Source organism: Musca autumnalis, unplaced genomic scaffold, assembly GCF_047663935.1.
Source record: "Musca autumnalis isolate F117 unplaced genomic scaffold, ASM4766393v1 scaffold_1, whole genome shotgun sequence".
Taxonomy (NCBI): domain Eukaryota; kingdom Metazoa; phylum Arthropoda; class Insecta; order Diptera; family Muscidae; genus Musca; species Musca autumnalis.
Window position 1 is genome coordinate 276,537,515 of NW_027411644.1, and position 16,195 is coordinate 276,553,709.

The window sequence follows — 16,195 nt, forward strand, 5'->3', positions numbered from 1 at the left end:
GATGAGGTTCCAATCGGTCCACTCCTTCGGGTACCTCCCCCACAAAAGTTGGAAAATGTTCGGAAAATTTGTGCGCTCGATAACGCTTGAAGGGAGTGACCGATTTGGTCATACTTTACACATCCTAATATATATACCAGATATAGATCTGGTTTGAATATGGACTAATTTGTCCACTCCGTCGGATACCCCCCTACAGAAAATTTCGGAAAAGTTCAGTTTCAGTTTCGGACCTGCTCTCGAATCGCTTAGATTTTTGCTGTAGCAAGTTGTATTCACTGTTCACCATACGACGGTACAAGTTTCATCAGGGCAAGTCTATACTATATTCCTGAGAAAATAACATGGAAGTTGACACCGTGTGTAGTGGTTGGAGCGCAAGATAACTCTCGAACGGATCTACCGATTCGGTTCAAAATTTGGCCTTCGTAATATTTTGTCCAAACTTAGTTTAAGTTCAAAGAAAATACATATCGGTGACCGATTTGGTCCATACTTTACACATCCTAATATATATACCAGATATAGATCAGGTTTGAATATGGACTAATTTGTCCACTCCTACGGGTACCTCGCACAGAAAATTTTACATATGTTTACTTTAAGACCTGGGCCCTATTCCACGAAACAACTTATAAACTGTTCATAAATACAATCTGCAGACCACATCGGACATAGATGCAGAAAATGAATTAAATAAAGAATAAAATGGAAAAGAAACTGCTGCTGAGTTTTATTTAAACAACTAATAGGGCCATGGTAGGTCTCTGCTACTACATGACTTAGCAATATTTTCTACAATTCGCAAATTTTTGCGTTCTACAGAACCCTTATTTTAGATAAGTGATAATTTGCTAAAGATAAGCTGAGTTTGCTAAGTTCTCAAGAAAAATTTGCTCTCTTTTTGATTTATGTTCCTCAAACGTCTTCTTCTGCTAAGTGAAAAGTTGTAAGTGCAAAGTGTATTTTGCTAAGATTGTGCAAAAATTTGTGCTCTTTCGTTCCACAGAAAACTTTGCATTTTGTTTTTGCAGACCAAATTTTGATAATTTTGCCTAAAATTTGCGGGGTAAACGTTCTCTTTGCCAATGGAAATTGTTAAAAAAAGTAAAGTTTTTAAAATGTTACGACGGGAGATTTTGTTCTGAATAATTGAAAACACGGTAATGATAAGAAATTATAAGCATCGAATTAATTTTTCCGAACTTCCACCCTCCGAACAACCCCCTCTGAACTTCGTCTCTCCGAACTACCACCTTAAGAACCATCGCCCTCAGAACTTCCGAACCAACCCATTCCGAACTTCCAGCCACAGAACAACCCCCTCCGAACCACCCCACAAATCGATGTTTCTCGGTTTTACACTTAGACTAAACTATCTTTCCGAGTTTTTATACCCTACATCACCCTGTGGTAAGGGTATTATGTGTTAGTGCATTTGTATGTAACATGCCTAAGGAAAAGAGATAGACCCATAGTTCCTTCTAGGGATATGCAAAGAATCACTTTCTGAGTCGATTTATGCATGTCCGTCGGTTCGCAACGTACAGGTCGCATTTATTGTTCGATTTGGCTGAAAATTGGTGAAGATCATTTCTTTAGCCTAATGAAGAAAGCTATTGCTTTTGGTGAAAATCGGTTCAGATTTGGATATAGTTCCCATATATATTTTCGCCCGATTTAAGGTATTTGATGCACCAAACACGCTGTATCTGTCCAATTTTGATGAAATTTGGAATGTGTGATGGAATTAGGTCTATAGAAAAATATGCTAAATTATATCGAAATCGGTTCTGATTTGGATATAGCTTCCATATATATTTTTGGCCGATGTTTGGTATTTGGTGCACGAAAGACGTTATATATGTCCGATCTCGATGAAATTTGGAATGTGTTTCGGAATTTGGTCTAGAAATAAGTGTGCCAAATTATATCAAAACCGGTTCAGATTTGGATATAGCTCCCATATATGGAATGTGTGACGGAATTTGGTCTAGAAATAAAATTTATTTTATCGAAATCGGTTCGAATTTGGATATAGCTCCCATATATATTTTCGCCCGATTTAAGATATTTGATGCACCAAAGACGCTATGTATGTCTAATTTTGATGAAATTTGGAATGTGTAACGGTGTTTGGTCTAGAATCTATTTTACCTATTCACAGTGGTGTAGGGTATCATATAGTCGACCCCGACCGACTTTGATCCTTTTCTTACTGGTTTTATTTTATTCTTTTATTTCTATTTTATTTTTATTTAATTTTTTTTTATTTTTATTTTATTTTATTTTATTTATTTATTTTATTTTCATTTTATTTTTTTATATTATATTTTATTTCGTTTTATTTTATTTTTTTATTTTATTTTTACCGGTCCACAACTTCCAGTACTTCGCCCCAAAATGTAAAAAATTTCACAAAAATCGTATGCACGATACACTTTCTTGAACGGGGTCCAAACTTTGGATCTTCTAATATTTTGTCCAAATTTATGTTAACTTCTAATTGGTCCATATTGGTCCTCTCCTTAAAATACTTTCCCTGCAAAAGTTCAACATTTTTGTTTAAGTGTAGTTTAGGGTCTCTTCGAAGATCCTTTGGAAATGTATACCGATGATATTCGTTGCGGTCCGGTTTACAGCCATCTGAGCTTTAAATTTGTCCTAACTGTGATACCAATAGTAGTCAAAACTAGAAATATAGAAAAAGGTATCACATTTCTCAATTAGTGCAATTTTATGTCCGTGGAGAATATTTCTAAGCCCGTTGGACGTACTCCAATGGAAGAACTTGATAATGAAAGTAGACTATCTAACAAATAACAGAGTTGAAATTTTTATTTGTTTGACACATTTGGCGTTTTAAAACAAGGTAAAATGCTAATCAACATCACCAAAGAAGCCATCTAAAATTGAATAAGTAAAGTAGAAGATCGGATCGTTGGAAATCAGTTCTTTGTTCGTTTTATGGATCAAAACCTCTGATTAGAATATAAAACCATCTAATTGAGTAAGAAGCCTGCTAATCTAGAGCTCTAAATCAATGGTGCTCTGAATAGTTTGTGAATTAATCTCGCTGAGAAACACTTTCCTTTGCTAAACAACGGCAGATGAAAATAACCAGAACTCTTAATCAGTACCAATCAGGTTGTCGACCGTTGTCAAATATAAATCTTACTATAAGTCAAGGTGTCAAGTTTTCCCAAAAGTTAATGACTGGACTGTTATTGTGTTCGCATCTTTGCTGACAATTTTAAAAGATTAGAGGTTTTTTATTGCATGGTCTCTAATATAATTGTACATATTTCATTTGATCGATTCGAAGAAAAATGTAAAACATCAAACTAAAACATCGTTCTTTGTTTTATTAGAAAATTTTTAAACTTCTAATAACAACAAACAACATAATTTGCGAAACCTTAAAAATGTGTGTGTACCATAATGCGTAGCTTTGTTATACAGACATACATACATACATATGTATGATGTATGCATGCAGGCCGTCTGGCAAATGGGTCAACGACAGCAGACCAAATTACGACGACGACCTACGTAGAGTTGTTAAAATCTAGTTCATTTGAACGACCTAGTTCACTTTATAGTTCAGTGGACACCTGTCATTTGCATGAACGAACTGCGAATGAGTAATATTATCTCTTTGTTTTCATGATATTACTCATTCGCAAACGAACTATAGTACTGAACTAGTTCACTAGATTTAACAACTCTAGACCTACGGACAATCAAACTACCGACCTGACATCTATTATTAAACAAGATCAACGCAGCATCTAAAACATGTATAGAAATATACAAAACGTGTGTGTATTTGTATATACAAACATGTAGCAGTATGTGTGAGTGTGTAAAATAAATAGTAAAAGGATTCCTATACAGGACACCTGATTGACAATTTCCTGACCATCATCATAACAGTGTATAAGAAATGCCTAATGCAACCCTCTGACAGTAAATAAGAACTGAGGATTGAAAAACTAATACCAAAAATATTTTGAATAAAAATATTCGGAGGAAAATACATAAGTTATAGACATGCGCAGTGTTGCCGATTTAGTTTTTACTACCAACATTTCCCTAAAAGGACCAAAATGGCCCAAAAGATAAAAAAGGAAATATGACCAAGGACTGAAGGATCGTAAAGATGACCAAAAGTAAGTGGTTTAAGGATCGTAAAGGTGACCAAAAGTAGGTGGTTTTAGGATCGTAAAGACCAAAAATTAATGATTTTAGACAACCAAAGGATGAAAAACTAAACGACCAAAAGAATTATTTATTTTTGAAATTTGCTTGTTAGGGATTTTTAATATTAATTTTAATTAATTTCTAGTAGGAGTTGAGCTGTATGATCGAAGATTTTTGCAATTGAAAAGGGAGAGCCGAAGATTCGAAACTACACAACCACCAAATTATGTGTCCTGGTTTCGCTGTTGGTTTAGACATCTCATCAGACATATCGGTTGGGGAGTGACTTCTCTGGCAATGCTTCGAAACTCACACTTATACTGAAGTTATTGTAATACTTCAATATTGTAATAACGAGACGTTTGACAAGACTCTTTATATAGGCAAACATAAGTTACTTCAGCAATATTTTGGATTTAATCAAGCAATCATGGTGGACCTACAAATTGACAAAGAAAAATCAGCTGATTTCCTTTAAGCTGTCATATTAAATGTGATTGTAAATTAATGCATAATTTTTAGAGCTTGAAGCTATTTCAAATAACCTATTCGCGCCACCAACCGTACATTTACTAAGGTAGATGCATTACAACAATGTCAAAGAGTGTTACAAAAATAAATCATTTCTTTCGTTTTTCTAGCACAACTTCATTCCGAAATTATTATCGAAAATATTGTTCGACGAATTCAACAAATATTTACATGTTTTCATTAATAATTTTATTTTTTAGTTTTTTTTTTCTTTAAATCTACCTACCTTCTTAACGTTCTTTGAAGAACACATAGGTTTTCATAGCTCCATTTTTTCATTCACGAGCAAATACTCGATCGAATCGAATGTCGTAATTAGGCCCCAGCACTCTACGCCAACTCAACACATATCAGTCGATGAGAGCAGGGGCTGGATTCTTGTTCTATGGAAATTTTAAATGAAAAATATTTGCCTTATAAAATTTTTCATTTGACATTTATTTCCTTTATAAAAGTTTTCATTTCAAATTTTCATAGAACAAGAATTGAGCCCCAGAACAGTGTTGGTGTTATTTAATACCATTCAAACAGGTCACACTGACTTATTACCCAAAGGCGATTAAGAATAATTCTGTATAGATGACCAAACGGGGGACTTTAAGGCCACGATAATGGTGTCTTAATAGACGTCCAAAAGGAGAGGAACTCTTTATGGAGAATCAAAATGGAGCTTGAAAGCCACCATACGTACATGCATATGTTCCCCTACGCATCCCCAAAGGGGATGCACTGAGGGGTATTTTGCCACCATTGGAAAGTATGATGTTTTTTGCCCGCATCGGAATCGAACCGCACCACGTTGGCACCTAAGGTAGTCTTATTTGGCAACCATAATGGGCTCCTAATAAACGACCACAAAGCGACCAAAAAGATTTTTAATAAACGAACAAAAGGAGTTCCATAGGGCGTCTTTACAGGTCATCTGAAATGAGTCTTAATAGACGGCCAAAAGAAGACCAAGATATCGGTTATATAGGCCACCATAATGAGTCCTCAACTCGTTGGTAGTCCGAAGTCTGATAAAAGCACACGGTGATCCGGCTAACCTGGCAAGGATGCCAGCAAAGGTGAATCCTACTGACCAATTTCAATTTTGCCGAGCCTATACCCTTGAGATTTTTTATATATTACGACTAAGAATAATTCTGTATAGATGACCAAACTTTATGGCCACGATATCGGAGAGTTAATAGACCTAATAGAAGAGTGCGAAGCGACCAAAAGAATTCTTAATAAAATACCAAAATGGGTCCTAGAGTGGGTCTTTATAAGCCACCTGAAATGAGCCTTAATATACGGCAAAAATGAGGCTAAGATGAAGTTTATATGGTCAACCATAGGGAAGTCTTAATACACTACCAAAAGGAGACCAAGAAGGACTCTTTATGGAGGACACTTTATATGGCCTAAACGGAGCCCTTAAAGCACCTAAAGGGAGTTTCTATAAGCCACCATAAGGAATTTATGATAAAATATCAAAAGGTGTCCAAGATGGAGTCTTTGTAGGCCACCATAATGAAGTCCTAACAGACGTCTAAAAGGAGATGAAGAGGGAATCTCTATAGAGTACCTAAATAGAGTCTTTATAGGCCACTATGAGAGAATCTTTTTCGACCGTCTTATTAGAAAACTAAAAGGGAGTTTTTATAGGCCACCATAATGGAGTCTAGGTGGGTGTCTTAACAGGTGACCAAAAAGAGACCATGAGTATGTTTTTATAGAGCACCAAATGATACCAAAGTGACCACCATAATGGAAATTTAATATACGACCAAATGGGACTTTTAATAAGCCACCATAAGAGGGTCTTATTAGAAGACCAACATGAGTCTTTATAGACGATCAAAAGGGAGTCTTTACAGGGGGCCATATCGGTCCACTCAAATATTCAAACATTTTCGCTAATATGGTACGATATCTCTCGAAGGAAGTAAATCGGTAAACTCCTTCGTGTTCCTCCCACACAAAATTTGGAAAAGGTTTTGCATTTTTTTGCAACAAGTTCTTCTTGCGGGCCCTGTTAGGAGTATTTTTTTCGGTCGAGTTCATACTTTTGAGATAATGGCCCATAAGCTCCAAAAAAGCCTGCCGGCACCAACTAAACTGTGAGAACGTACGTAAGATAACCCTCGAAGGTAGAAACCGATTTGGTTCAAACTGTCACAAGCTTCGTCTTATCGCCGTTGAGTGTCAGTCCGACTTTGGCAGACTCTTTTTCAATTTTAGCAAAGGTGGCTGATACGGCTCGCTTTGATCGACCTACTATGTCTATGTCATCTGCGTAGGCCGGTAACATTATATCTTTATTGTACATATATCATGCTGTTTTTACTCTAACCGTATATATATATTCGCATCTAGTATGACCTTTTCCAGTAAGATGCTAAATAGGTTACACGATAGACTGCCAACTTGTCTGAAGCCTCGTTTAGTGTTGAAACTGCTGATTTTGTGTCAGCCAATGTCATCCTTCATAATCGAATTACTTTTGCATGAATGCCAAACTCAGACCTGGCTTGGAACACCTTTGCTCTAATTGGGCTGTCGAAGGCGGCTTATAGTCGACGAAAAGGCGGTACGTGTCGATCGTGGGTCTTCTCCAGTATTTGGCGCAGTGTGAGGATTTGGTCAATTGTCGATTTACCAGGTCTAAAACCGCAATGAGATGACCTGATTATTTTATTGACCATAGGTTTTAGACGTTCACATAGCATGCTCGACAGCACTTTGTATGCGATGGCTAGGAGACTTATTCCTCTGTAATTTGCACAAACCGCCTTGTCTCCTTTCTTGTGGACGGGACATAGTAGGTTGAGGTTCCAATCGTTGGGTATACTTTCTTCCCGCCAAATTTCGCAAGTTAAGAGATACATACTCCTTATCAGAATTTCGAACCTGTCTTGAATAGTTCGGCGGGAAGTCCATAAGATCCTGTTGCTTTATTGTTTTTCAGCAGATTAATAGCTTTCCTAACCTCGCTTTGGCTAGATGGTAGACATTCAAAGTCGTCGTTTGCGATTGGTTCTGGGGTATCTTTATCTCCATCCATATTCAATACTAAAAGCTTCATATAGTGCTCCTTCCTCAGTACGCTATCTGTATCAGTTACCAGATGCTCTTCATCATCTTTGTGGGAGAATGTGCCTGTACCATATCCTTTAGTCTGGTGTTTTACATTCTGGTAAAATTTTCCGACTTCATTTTGACTCCTGAACATCTCTAGTTTTTCTACTCCTTTTTTCTCCTGAAAATACGCTTCTCCTGATAATTTTCTTTCGCGCTTCGTGTTGCTACTAAATGCAGGGTTGCTCTGTATGCCGCGTTCTTCTCTTCAGTAGCCTTCCGACACTTATGATCGTACCATATATTTTTAGTTAGTGGTTTTTGGTACCCAAGTATAAATTTTGCGGCAGTCTGAAGTGAGTGGGCTATTCTTTGCCACTGCGTTTCCACATTATCGGGACAAGGAGTGCTGTCTTCCAGCATGCGGGTCAGTTGAGCGGAGTAGGCTTGTGTCATCTGTTGTGTTTGCAGTTTCTTGACATCCAGCTTCCGTCCTGTATTAGATCGCACTTTTGCCACAACATTTAGACGAGTACGTACATTGGCTGATAGAAGGAAATGATGCGAATCGATGTTCTCTCCTCGAATCGATCGGACATCTAACATACTGGACGAGTGTCTTCCGTCTATCACCACATGATCAATCTGGTTTCTTGTTTTCCCATCTGGGGATATCCACGTAGCCTTGTGTATGTCGAGGTATTGGAACCTGGTGCTGTTTACTACCATGTTCTTTGCCGATGCGAAATCGATCAGCCTCATTCCGCTGTCGGATGTTATCTCCTGAAGGCTGAACTTGCCGACCGTAGGACCAAATATATTTTTCCTTCCAATTTTAGCATTGAAATCTCCTAGAACAATCTTAATGTTATGGCCAGAGCAGCGGTCATATGCTCTCTTTAGGCGCTCGTAGAATATATCCTTGGGCTGTTCATGTTTCTCTTCGGTCGGGGCATGGGCGCAGATGAGACTGATATTCAAAAACTTTGATTTTATACGGATTGTGGCAATTCTCTCATCAACCGGAATGAAACTGGAGACAAGATTTTTAAGCCTCCGGTTTAGCATAAATCCAACACCCAGCTCATGCTTCGTTTAATGGCAGCTATAATACATTGCGTAATCGTTTGTGATCTTTACGTCTGCCCGATTCCATCGGACTTCCTGTACGGCGGTTATATCAGCTTTGTACTTATCAAGTGCATCCGCCAGTGCGCAAAATGCACCTACAGAGAGTCCTGACATTCCACGTGCAGATTCGCAGATCATGGTTCTTAAAACATTTGCGGAGATCAACTTTAGAGGGGTTTGTTTTTCTTCTTTTTTATGTTTTGACGGGGTGAGTTATTAGTCCAAAGCCCAACCAAAGTTTTTATAGTTCTTATGGGTGAGCGCGGGTGAGCGCGCGGCACATATTATTCCACTACCTTTAACGGGCGTTAAAGGCTCCCCAGGTGACACCACGGGGAGGTCAGTGTCCACTTGAGATGAAAGAGGGACCAAGATAGATCCTGGGCTTTGTCATGCCAAAGCCGGTCAGGACTGTGGCTTGGTTCATTCATCCCCTACGTCACCCAAATGGGTTCTTCTACGAAGTCTTATTTATGTCAGGCTCTTCGATCATGTTTATTTCTACACAATTTGTCCCTGATATTATTATAAAATACTGAAAATTTCATCATAAAGTCTGGGCACCTAAGCCCACATTCGTTTTTTGGTCGAAAAATCCCAAAATGGTAAAGTTGGACATGCGCCGTAGGCAACACATTTGAAGAGCATAGCTATTGAAAAAGAGTGAAGAAACAAACACGTATTTCAAATGATAAGAACGGTTTTACGGCACAGACTCCTTACAAAACAAAAATAGATACAGGGCCACGGTTGTTTTGCTCTCAAATTCTCCATCTTCTTCTTCTTACAAGAATAAAAACTCACACAAATTAATAACTGTCATCAGGCTTTATACATTTTTGTGTGTGCATGGTTAGGCCACACAAAATAAGTGTATACTCCTGCTTTGCCATTGTTATCCTTTATCCTTCGACCATACATTCGCTATTCGCTCTTAAGAAAATAACAAAGAGAACATTCCCATTACAAAAGAGTCAAATACACAATACCAATTGGCCATAAAGAATCAACGGAAGTGTTCGGATAATAACACATATCCGAAGAGGAAAAATATTTATTAACGACAACAACAACAGAATGAAATTTGTCAAACCCCAAAAACAGAAACTGAACGTGAGATAATTTACAGACAAGACAGTACTTATGAAAATGATGTTGATAATAATGATGACAAAAGTGATAATGATGATGACGATGCCAATGATGATATTTCAACATTTAAAGGTAACCACAAAATATTGTTGTGTAAGGACAAAATTGAAATAAAAGCAGACCATTTATGAAATTGATTTCATTTCGCCTAAAAAGAAACTAACAAACAGTGATGGTGAGAGGAAGAAAGCAAACGTGTTGAAATCACAATTATGTTAGAGAAATAAATGATAATGGAATAATACTATTATTAAAATTGATTTTGTTTGTATTTTGATAAATTCGTATATATCGTTGTGATTTGTTACGGTAAATAAACTATGGACCTATAAGACAAATGTCTAAAGAACACATTTACACTTAATTTAATCCACTGTAAGTTGTGAATTGAATAAAGAATTTATTTAATTCTAAAGGAGAATTTATCCCAAAGTAGTAGATTTTCTTTATTGTGGAATAGGCTTTGTCTAACTATAGAATGAATTCATCAAATGCTACATCTGGTCTGTTTTATTATATGCATCGGAAGCCTGGACAATAAAGGCGACGATGAAAAAAAACTAGAATCATTTGAAATTTGGATATACCGAAAAATACTAAAAATACCGTGGACAGATCGCATAAGAAATGACGAGGTACTAAGAAGAATGAATCAAGATCGCCAACTCCTTAAGACAGTTAAAAATATAAAGAGACATATCATGAGAAATGATAAATATATTTTTCTGCAATAAAATATCAAAGGAACAGTTGATGGAAGACCATGTAGAAGAAGTAAGAAGTTTCTTGGCTGAAGAATATTCTGACATGGACTGGAAATCAAAATGAACGAAGTTTATTGAATGCTTTATATTTATATTTATAAAATCCATTTTATTTTGTTAAACATAAGTACAATTCGACGCCTCCAAACAATAGTATGCTAAGTCGACTTAGCAAGTTTTCAAGTTCTTTACATTTTTATATTTAACGCCCTTTTACTTAAATTCTGTCAAATTTTGGTAATGATCGGACAATCCGAACAGAAGTTATAAACAAATATTTCCTTAACATAGTACTGAAGGTCAAAGAAATTTCCAAATTTTAAGAGCTTGTCCTGCAAAACTCGCTTTTCAGAATTAGCAAACTATTATTTGGAGGTGTCGAACGTCCTTTAACTTAAATTCTGTCTAATTTTGGTAATGATCGGTCAATCTGAACAGAAGTTATAAACAAATATTGACTTAGCATAGTACTGAAGTTCAAAAAAATTTCTAAACTTTGAGAGCTTCTCCTGCAAAACTTACTTTTTAGACTTAGCATACTATTATTTGGAGGTGTCGAATTTTAAATCAACAAATCTGTAATTATTATATGAACGCATATATCCGAAACACGGATGCGCTAATAAAGAAGAAGAAGAATAGAATGAATGATTCTTTAAAGGCCACTAAAATAAACTGATCAAAATGCGACCAAAGAGAAGTTTTTATAAGACTGCCTTTTGGTTTCTTAATAGACGAGATAAATGCGACCCAGACCCAAAAGTAAGACTTTATAGTCAACCATAATAGACCATAAAATATGACCGACATGCGACCAAGGGGGCGTATTTGTAAGTCATTATAAGCAATCTTAAAATATGTTTACATTTACGAAATCGAGTAAATTTCAACTGTCAATTCCTTTGTGTATACGTCAAATGAAATCTCATCTGAAATCCATTGGATTTTATTTGACGTTAAAGCAATGGAATTGACAGTTGAAATCGAGTGGATTTCGTAAATGTAAACTTAGCATTAATAAACGAGAGACAGGCGGCGCAGAGGAGTATTTATAGACAACCAAACTGTATAAAGACTGGCCTATAAAGTGCATTTTATTGATAGCTAATTTAAATTTTTCAATTTCCTTTTTTGGATCGACCAAAAATAAGCTTTATGCAAATTAAGATCCATTTTAAAATGTAAATTAAATTTACTACTCTTTTCCATTACAATGTGGAAAAGGTATTATTAGCTTGTTCTGTGAAAAATTTGTTTACCCCAAAATATTCATTAATTAAACCATCGCACTATAGGTAATTTGGCCTGTTTTTGAGGCATAAATTAATAGCGGTGGACTTATGGGCTTTTATAAATTTTTAGTGCTTTATATGCGCAAGTAAGCTTAAACAAAGAATTACACAGTAAAATTCGGATATAGCGAACCTCGGTTATAAGAAACTACGTTTATAATGAACAAAGTTTTGTGTTCCCAAAAAAATGTTTTTTAATATTTGTACACACATTCAACTTCTTAAATGCCGGGAGTAAAATTTCTTACAAGTAGGTAGGATTTACATGCCCGCTTTTAATCACAAGCGGATAGCGTTATATTTTCCAACATTTCACGTTCCATTTTCCAACTATCACAGCGCAGTTCTTAAACTTCAAATCAGCTTTATTTGCGCTCATGCTACCACTGAAGAAAAGGACGAACAGACCAAAGATATATTTTACGAGCGCTTAGAAGAAACATATGACCGTTGCCCTGCCCATGACATTAAAATTAGTCTAGACGATTTTAATGGCAAAACTGGAAAGGAGAATATCTTTGGTCCAACAGTCGGGAATTTCAGTCTCCACAGTGAAACATCTGACAATGGTATGAGGCTGACAGACTTTGCTGCTGCAAAAACCATGGTAGTTAGCAGTACCAGATTTAATCATCTCGATATTCATAAGGGCACCTGGCTGTCTCCAGATCAAAGAACAAGTAATCAAATTGATCATGTTGTGATAGATGGAAGACATTCATCGAGCGTGTTGGATGTACGATCGTTCCGAGGCGCAAACATTGATTCGGACCACTACCTTCTTGCAGCAAAGGTACGTACCCGTCTAAACGTTGCAATCGATAGGCTGCAAACACAACATATAGCCACAGCATATTTTCACTCAACTAGCCCAATTGCTTAACGCGAGCACTCCTTATCCCGATAACATAACAACACAATGGCAAAATATTGCCCACTCCATGCAAACAGCCGCAAAATCCATACTTGGATTCCAGATACCTCCGCAAAGGAATTCATGGTATGACCAGGAGCGTCGTGCTGCTACCGAAGAGAAAAATGCGGCATATAGAGCTACTTTACAATCAGTAGCAACGCGTAGCTCACGAGAGAGATATCGGGAGAAAAGGAGAGAAGAGAAACGTGTTTTCCGCAAGAAAAAGAGAGAGATGGAAAAGCGGGAGTGTGAAAAAGTCGAGATGTACAGGAGCCAGAATGAAGTCCGCATATTCTACCAAAGAGTGAAACATCAAACAGATGGCTTTGGTACAGGCACATCCTCCTGTAGAGACCAGCAAGGTAATCTGGTAACAGATACAGATAGCGTGCTCAGGATATGGAAGGAACATTTCTCCAATCTGCTGGTATCCAATAGTAGCGAAGACGATGATACCACAGATCCAATCCCAGAAGATGGTATAGAATGTATACCGCCCGGCCACGATGAGGTAAAAACAGCAATCAACCGGCTGAAGAATAATAAAGTAGCAGGAGCCGATGGCTTACCAGCCGAGCTGTTTAAAACCGGTGCTGACGCGCTGATAAGGTGTATGCATCAGCTAGTTAGCACCATCTGACAGGAAGAACGCGTACCCGACGCGTCCACAAGAAAGGAGATAAGACTGTATGCTCCAACTATAGGGGCATAAGTCTTCTCCCTACTGCCTATAAGATAGTGTCAGGGATATTGTGCGAACGACTAAAGCCCATGGTCAACAAAATAATTGGACCATACCAATGCGGCTTTAGACCTAACAAGTCCAAGAGATGCAGATCGACACCTACCACCTTTTTATCGATTATAAAGCAGCCTTCGACAGCCCGCTACGTTCAAAGGTATTCCAATCCATGTCTGAATTTGGTATCCGCGCAAAGCTCATTCCGCTTTGTAAAATGACTCTAACTGACACATGATCTTCAGTTAAAATAGGAAAGAACCTCTCCGAAGAGTTTTGTACCAAAAGAGGTTTCAGGCAAGGAGACAGCCTTTCGTGCAATCTTTTCAACATCCTGCTAGAAAAGGTTATACGAGAGGCAAACGTCAAAAGAAATGGCACAATTTACACCAATACTCACATGTTACTTGCTTATGCTGATGACATAGACATCATAGGCGGATCAGTAAAAGAAGTAACTGATACCTTTATGAAGGTCGAAGGAGAATCTGATAAAGTGGCGGTAAACGGTGAGAAGACCAAGTTGATGGTGTCGACGCGCAATGCGTCCATTGTTCTCGTACCGACTGTGGAAGTTGGTTCCTTTACTATTGAGGTAGTAAAAGACTTCGTCTACCTCTGCACCTCCGTAAACACAACAAACGACCTCAGTTGTGAAATAAAAAGAAGAATTGTATTGTCCAACAGATGCTACTTCGGTTTAAGTAAGCAGTTTAAAAACAAAGCCACATCCCGTCAAACAAAAATAACACTATACAAAACGCTGATACTACCCGTGCTAATGTATGGCTCCGAAGCATGGGTACTTGCGCAAGCAGATAAGGCAGTGCTTGGTGTGTTTGAGAGGAAAATTCTTCGAAAGATCTACGGACCGATTTGCGTTGACGGTGAATATCGACGTCGTATGAACCACGAGCTATATCAGCTATACCAAGACATGAATATAGTTAAATGTATCGAGATGTAACGATTGCGTTGGCTAGGCTATATTATAAGAATGAGCGATGATGAACCCGCTAAAACGGCATATGAATACATGCCACATGGTGGTGCACGCCGAATTGACAGGCCTAAGAATAGATGTCACAAGCAAGGGGATGAAGAGATGACAAGGCGCGGTATTCCAGAAAGCGAAGCAAAAAACAGGGAGAATTGGAGATCTTTTCTTAGTTCGGTCTATGGAACAAACCTTCTGTAATGGGCCAGCTAAGTAAGTAAGTAATATACACTTTCATACGGCCAAAATGTGCCTCAACAGAATAATGATTTTAGACCCCAAGTATATTTGGGCGTAATCCGTTTCAGACAATTTGGAGTCGATTTAGCAATGCCCATCCGTCTGTCTGGCTGGCTGGTGCGCAAGATAACTCTCGAACGGATTTGGCCCAAAATTTAGTATTCGTAATATTTTATCCAAACTTAGTCTAAGTTTGAAGATGGGCCATATCGGTCCAGTCCCTTGGGTGCCTACGCCACGAATGTTCACATTTTTCTGTAAAATTTATGGGCATGATAACTCTCAAAGGGACAAACCGATTTAGTCCATACTTTGCATATGGTAATATTTCTCTACTCCTTCGGGTACCTCCCACACAAAATTTCGGAAAAGTGCAGTTAAGAGGTCTTATCGTTTTGATTTTTCTTGCAACAGGTTGCACTCAAGGCTCCTATTACGATGGTACAAGCCTTTTAAGTCTATACTTCTTAAGAAAATGACCCCGAAGCTGTAAAAATCCCTACGACCAGTAGTTGTGGCTGGTGCGCACGACAACTCTTGATCCACACTTTGCATATCGTAATATTTCTTCGAAGATTAGATGAAATTGGAAGGTGGTGCTTATACCTCCTACACAAAAATTCGAAAATATTCGATAAAATGCTAAGCGGGATATCTCATAAACGGAGCAACCGATTTGGTCCAAACTTTGGATCTCGAAATAGTTTAGTTTATGTTCAAATGTGGGCCCTGCTGGTCCACTTTTTAAGTGCAGTTAAGAGTTTGTTCTAGGGTCCTTTGGAAATTATAGAGGTAAGTATTATGTTTTTCGTGGGCAAGTCCATTTTTCCGGATATAATGGCTCAAAGCTCTAACTTATATAACTGAAGTGACTTGTGATAAGTCTCACTTCCAAAGTGGACTATATCGGTCCACTTCTTTAGGTACATCCCCCGCAAAACTTTTGAGCTTTAACCCACGCCCAAAATTCTGAAACCCTCCTAAATACATACGTTTTTTTTTTTTCTTTTTGTAAAAAATATGTTTCAATTCACACATTCACAAAAAAATCGAAGGAGGCTCGTAGCCACTAAACCTTAATCCTCAAACAATAAAGCCCAATTATGGTTATGTACAGCAGCAGAACATGAAGTTGAACATAAAACTTTAGAAAAAACACTACAAAGG

The 16,195-nt window shown here is 37.6% G+C and overlaps 1 protein-coding gene across 3 annotated transcripts in view; it reads right to left on the reverse strand.

The window, feature by feature from the left end:
• RhoGAP100F (Rho GTPase activating protein at 100F) overlaps nt 1–16,195 on the reverse strand; it is a 137,802-nt gene that overhangs the window by 75,967 nt on the left and 45,640 nt on the right. The gene's annotated exons all lie outside the window — the stretch shown is intronic.